The 6,784-nt window shown below is 33.8% G+C and overlaps 1 long non-coding RNA gene across 1 annotated transcript; it reads right to left on the bottom strand.

The window, feature by feature from the left end:
* Positions 1-1,432: 1,432 nt before the first annotated feature.
* LOC126970593 (uncharacterized) lies at positions 1,433-6,319 on the bottom strand. Its single transcript, XR_007730667.1, has 3 exons — positions 5,911-6,319; positions 3,961-4,108; positions 1,433-1,680 (listed from the first exon to the last, which is right to left on the bottom strand). It is a non-coding gene; the product is annotated as an uncharacterized LOC126970593 (long non-coding RNA).
* Between the last annotated feature and the right edge of the window lie 465 nt (positions 6,320-6,784).

The raw sequence follows: 6,784 nt of genomic DNA, 5'->3' as shown, positions 1-6,784 counted from the left end.
AACAATGATGAAATATTTGTTGACGCAAATACAGAAACAGATGAAATAGATCCGACTAGTTCTACTGATAAAAGACAGAGAAAACCACCAGCATGGCATCACGATTATGAGATGGATGCTGAACAATCATTCCTCTGTGAAATAGACGAGAACATGGATGAATCTCATCTTAAAAATAATACTATAAAAATTGTACACTGGAACGAAAGCAAAAATTTGATTGATAGTAAAATGATTTTAAAATATAAATATAATGCAATGGGAGAAATAGATAGACGAAAAGCACGACTTGTGGCGCGTGGGTTTAATCAGAAAGAAGGAATTGATTACACTGAAACATTTGCACCTGTTGCAAAAATGAGTACTCTTAGAATACTTATTGCACATGCAATTGAAAATAAATTTAAGTTATCCCAACTAGACGTGTGTACTGCATTTTTAAACGGCGATTTAGATGAACAAATTTATATGAAGAAGCCGAAAAATCTGGATAAATATTTAAAATACATAATTACACATGGAAAAGACATAGAGTTGATTAAAAAAGCAAAAGAAATGCTTTTAGATATAAATAGATATAAAAATAATGGGATATGTCAACTAAACAAAGCCATATATGGTTTGAAACAAGCAGGAAGACAATGGTTCTTAAAGTTACATGAGAAATTGTTGGAAATCGGATTTAAGAATTCTTCAGCGGATCCTTGCTTGTATATATTAGAAAAAGGAGGAGAAAAGCTGTTTGCAAACATTTATGTGGATGACTTAATACTAGCATATAAATCAGAAATGTTGTTACGAGAAGTCAAACCAAAACTGAAAAAGTTTTTGAGTTACGAGATATGGGTTCACTCCATCATTGCCTGGGCATACAATTCATCCATGTAGGGGGAGAAATAACATTGTCACAGCAGAATTATATTGAAAATTTAATAAATAAGTTCAACATGGCTGAATGTAAGCCATTGTCAACGCCCATGGAGACTGGTCTGAAACTGGAGAAGGGTAATGGACTCACAGAGATGGAGAATATACCATACCAAATGTTAATTGGATCCCTAATGTACCTCGCTGTAGCCACAAGACCAGATATAATGTTTGCTGTTAGTTATTTGAGCCAATATAATACATGTTTTGATAATACACATTGGCAAGCTGCAAAAAGGGTGATTCGTTATTTAAAAGGAACGAAGAATGTAACCATCAGATATAAACAATCAGGAATGGCACTAACAGGCAATAAACCGTAATACAGTTTAGTTCATAGAGGGAGGAAGTCTTATGGAGACGATATAATTAATACGTAAGTATCAATCCCTTCTATGTGATATAGTTAACTCTTTTTCATTTCGTTACAATTTACAATTACTATAATATTTCGATGATACAAGCACAAAGTAGGGATAAATACAATATAATATAGAAAAATCTGTTCTGCAATTTCTATGGTATATTATCAAAAATAACAAACATTACAAAGACTACGTAAAAATAAATAAAAACGTGTTCGATGAAAAAAAAAAACAGGTATGTTACAATAAAAAATGGTGGTGGTTTCTTATTACTGAATGCGGGCTGGATTCACTAAATCACTAGTTATAAATGTTCAATATCGGCGACATTATTGTAGTAAACAATTGAAAAATTTTTTCACACCATCCCGTACTTTGTTGTAAGACTCTGAAAAATAATAAATAATGTAATTATTTAAACGTGTGATCAATTTGTGAGCATAACTGCTAAGACTATCTTTTAACCTTAATAACTATCTCTATAACGAGCTTTGGCGGTTTTTAAAGCGTACTTAGATTTTGCTCAGAATTTCTTTACGTCAAACTCAACTGAGTGAAAGCTTAGAATAATGTTTTGTTTCGTATTTTATAATCATTTGACAGCTGAAATTATGCTGAGCTTAATCTAAGACAACTAAATACAAAACTTAAGTTCGTGATCTATCACACTCAACTTAGTTTTACGTAAGTAAATAAAGTCTGAGCAAAGTCTGAGTACGCTCTATAGATCTCAGCCTAATTATGTATTTACACTAATAATCATTTACAGAAAGAATCTTCAACTGACATAGTCCCGCAAAACTGTTTGAACAGTTTGTCTGCAGGATCAAGTCTCCCTCAGGCTAAGTCGCAATCGTTTGTAAACGTCGTACCTAAGCTCAGGGGCATGCATTGGTTTTCTAGCAAATTAGGCACTGTAGATCTAACTAGTCATAGTTGCGCTATAGTCCGACAGTACAACATAAGTTGAATGAAACGCTGCTTGCTTCGAAGAATATGTAATCTGTAGACTGCCTACCATAGGTAGTAAATTAACTTTAACACTGGTGCTATATTTATTTAAGTTCATAACGAGGTAACTAGGCACTGCCAAATTGCCTATATGATATGCTACCCTACCTAAGCTAAACCCAATTTAGTAGCACAAACCATACAGATGTGAGCTCAACTTACATTACAATATGTGGTTTTATCAATTTTAATTTTTGTTTTAATTTATTTTTTCTTTACGTTTTCATACCTATTTCAGACACAATATAGCGATTAGCGTTGCACTTGTTGTAATCATTCCGGTATGAAGAGTGAGTGCCGATGTGGGGCCATGAGACATTCTATTTCAATTTTTTAAATGCAAGAGGTCGTTCGCTTCACGATACTTCTTAGGTTGTTCTGTCATGCGTTACAACTCGGTACACATTGACACTGTTATTGATAGATAATGCCGCTTAGTCCACAATTTAGGTCACACGGCTTTCATGATTTTTTTACTCCTCCCTCGTTGATGTCACATTTAGTCACATTTGTAAGTAACTTAGCTTGTGTGATGTCACATATTTTGCAATTTTACATTTAGAAATTTATGAAATTAGAACAGCAGTGTTTAGAGATAGTAGATGATTGTGTAGGGATGAACCATGGCGCAACATCTTATTTGCTTAGTCACTAATATAAAATATAGTGTATAATGTGCAAAATATGTTGTTTTACAGGAAAAGAGCGACGTCTTATGTCTCGCAAGGAATAATAGTTATTAATGCAACTGTATCACATGAGTGTTTTTCTAATTATCAACAGTTGCATACAAGACTTTATCTACACCCAGAATATGTGTCCTCTAAAACATTCTGAAACGGTTAGCTTACTCCTAACATTAACACAGTCAGTCCTAGTAGTAACTTAATATCATCCATTACTGATTATATACAAATAAACTAAGTATTATTGAAATAATTATTTATTTTAGTAGTAATTTATATTTTGTATAGTGCATTTATTAATATTCACTTGAATATTATGTTCTTTTGCATCGTTTAAAAAACTTGAATCGCTCATATTTTGTAAACAAAACAATAAAAACATCCGAAGAAAAATGGCGGGAATTAGAATAACCTACTTTTACGACGCGCTTCGTTCTGGTAGTGTGGAACACGCTTTAACTTGGCCTAAAAGTAGCTAGATACCAGGCCATAAACTCCAAAAAGTAATAAAAACACGCGTAAACGAAAATAGTTATTTTTTTGAAATACATACAGATACCACGCATCGAGCAATAAGAATGTGGCTGTCTGCTGAAACTCTTTGCTCATGAAGAGATAGAAAAAAAAAACAATGAAGTGTTGTTATGAAATTCAGTTATTACAACACTCGTTTGGATGATGTAATGGTTATTAGGACATTGGGGTGTTTTAATGTTGGCAACAAGCTAACTGTTTCCGAATCTTCAATAAACGGTTTAAGGTAGATAAAAACTTATAACGTTTTTGGTAAGTACATCTTTTTTCCTATCTTGGAATATAGGTACTAAGCATAAGCAGACTAGGTCGCCTTTCCCAACAATTCCAAATCCGCACTATTGTGTGTCCCTACTTGCCTATTTAGATAGGTACAGTAAGTCGTTTTAGAACATGAACACGTCAACCTTAAATAGGTTAATAAGTCAAGTACATACCTTTAATAAAATTCTTAGCGCTATTTACCGGTTTCTTAATACTGCTTAGTAAATTTTCAATAGCTTTACTTTTGCTTGTTTCAAATAAATGATCTGATTTATATTTCGTTCGGACTGCAATAGTTTGATGCTCTTCTAGGCGATTGTTCTAAAAAATATAATCTATAGTATTTAAAACAATTGGTCACTTAAGCAATTGAAGAAGAACTTCTGAACCGGAAAATAACTATTAAAACATCGAAAAAAATCCATTTCTGAAAATTATGAACAGAATTAATTTTTTGAAAAATTAATTGCGTATTGGGAAGTAAAATGAAAAGAAAGCAGATAATTTCAATGTGGGAAGCAAAGTGATGCTTCACCTCATCATCGCGGTTTTAGTTCTACTGAGGATGTATGTCAAGTTTATGCAATTCATCCGAAGGGTGAATTCCTTATGTTCTGTGGCGGATCTTCGCAGTCTATCAGTAGTGGTGCCTAACATTTATTGCCGTTAACCGTGAAACGTTATGTCGTTCTTCATAGCAAAATTACAATTCAAAACCATAGGTACTCATTATGTCATGGCAACCACTATAGCAATCCTTTCTGGATTTCCAAATAAGCTACGCTCTTTATTTTCTAACAATATTCAGATATATTTCCCACCACAATGCACGCGAATTGCAGAACAATTTGATTTTAATCAGAAGGTACTAAGGTATTTCAGGAATACCCGATGTCAAGGTGAATGAGGAGATACGAGTATATAACCTGACTTTACTATTTTTGCAAACACATGGGTGTCAGTATCAACACCATATCGTTTGTCTATCAGTGTAGGAATGTACCATTGATGAACTCCCAATATAACGAAGTGAACAATAGGTTAGATGTCTGTAGTAGCTGTTACATCACAGCGGCCACGTTCCTAGAAGGATGACAAAAGGCTTATTTTAGGTCTCCGATATGAAATGGCCAAGGATAATTAGACAACGGCGCACAAAGGCGCATTTGATAGCACTCAATCGACGTGGAAGAGATCTTCCACGTATATGCACAGATGTGCAATGACTAAAAACCTTTTGGAGGCAATGATTATTTTTTTTCCGAATAAAGACTTTATATGTGACGGCGGTATATATGTAAAGGTGGCCAAAGGCAGTATGTGAAGAAACTTCAGCGGACGATAAACGTGAATTTTACACTGCTAAACACTGCTGAAGATTTCTTCAAGCTATTGTTGACATTGGTAACATTGGTCATATACCTGCTGACCAATTGAATGAATTAATATCGTATCCACAGAAATTCCGGCTCAACAATGGACGTGCTTACTTACGACTAACTCTTCACCTTTCGAAACCAAATTGTTGGTCCCTATATAACTTCTAATTTATCGACTGGGTTGCAAACATGGAAGAAGCAACAAACTATCCAACTGATTTTTTAAGCACATTGGATATGTCTGACATGACACCGCACAATTTACAACTGAAGCTTAGCTACTCTCATTAACTCTAAATAACTCGAATTTAATATTCAATTTGCCGTAGCAATTGGAAACTAGTATCTTAAATTAAATCAATGTAAGTCATACGTCCATAAATCATTCAACAAGTATAAAAGTTTTAAAAACTATAGTTGCTTTTCGTTTAGAAGATTTATAACAATCGACCTACATGAAATCACGATGAACCTTTTTCCACTAGCCTTTTGCTGTAAGATGCATCCCATCGGATCAGACACATCGACTGTTTCTTTTTATTATAGTGAAATTCTTTTTATAATAGTGACTGTAGACAGTGACTTTATAAATAATAGAGTTCTTTATGCGAAGCTAATCATGAAAAAAGAATTACGTTATAGTTAATTTCGACCACTCGTCATTGTTACTTCCCGCTGATCCTTGTTAAATGTTATTAGATCTCAAATTGGTATAAAACAATGCAATTTGTTATTTAAACTTACCCCATCTGTCATAATATAAGCATTCATAAAAATAAACGTAAAAATGATGATGCTATAATATGACTTTATACAAACCATATTCTTGTAGATTATTTGAAAACAATAAAGCCGTGATATAAATTAATTGTATATATGCGCAGCATGAAATTAACTTTGAATGTAAAAATATTTTCGATAACGATTACAAAGACTTGCATATTATGTTTAACATTTAAAAATTTTGTCAAAATGTTTTTTGATTCTTCTCCTAAACAGCGTAATGGATTGCGATGAGATTTCGAATTGAATTTTAAAGTGCAATAAAATATAAAGCAAAAAACACTAGACGGTCGTGTATACTTGTATGTGGTTTCAACAACGGATACAGGTGTTGAGCTTATCAAGAATATTTTTGATGCCTGGGAGGAATCGCAGAATGCACTTGGCATCTTCTGTGATTTATCTAAGGCTTTTGATTGTGTTTGACATTCAACGCTGGTCAGGAAGCTCTATGGCATAAAAGGAACTGCGCTCGATCTTCTGATTTCATATCTGAACAATAGAATTCAGAAGGTCGACATGAATGGCAGGAGATCTCCTGGGACTTCTCTCAGTATGGGGGTACCACAAGGGTCTATTCTTGGACCGTTCCTCTTCCTTATTTATATAAATGATCTTCCTAATCTTGATGCAAGTGTAGGAGAGGTGATAAAACAGGTAGGATCTGCTGTATTTCTTGGCGTTACTTTGGATTCTAAATTACAATGGGGCCCCCATATTGAAGGATTGGCGAACAGACTTAGTTCTGCAGCATACGCGGTTAAAAAGATTAGACAAAATAGGATATAAAACCACTTATTGAAAGTCAACAACTACCACCCATTCCAAAAAGTAT

This window comes from Leptidea sinapis, chromosome 21 (assembly GCF_905404315.1).
Source record: "Leptidea sinapis chromosome 21, ilLepSina1.1, whole genome shotgun sequence".
In the NCBI taxonomy this organism is placed as follows: domain Eukaryota; kingdom Metazoa; phylum Arthropoda; class Insecta; order Lepidoptera; family Pieridae; genus Leptidea; species Leptidea sinapis.
The sequence above is the reverse complement of the archived record's forward strand: the minus strand, read 5'-3'. Positions and strand labels throughout refer to the sequence as shown.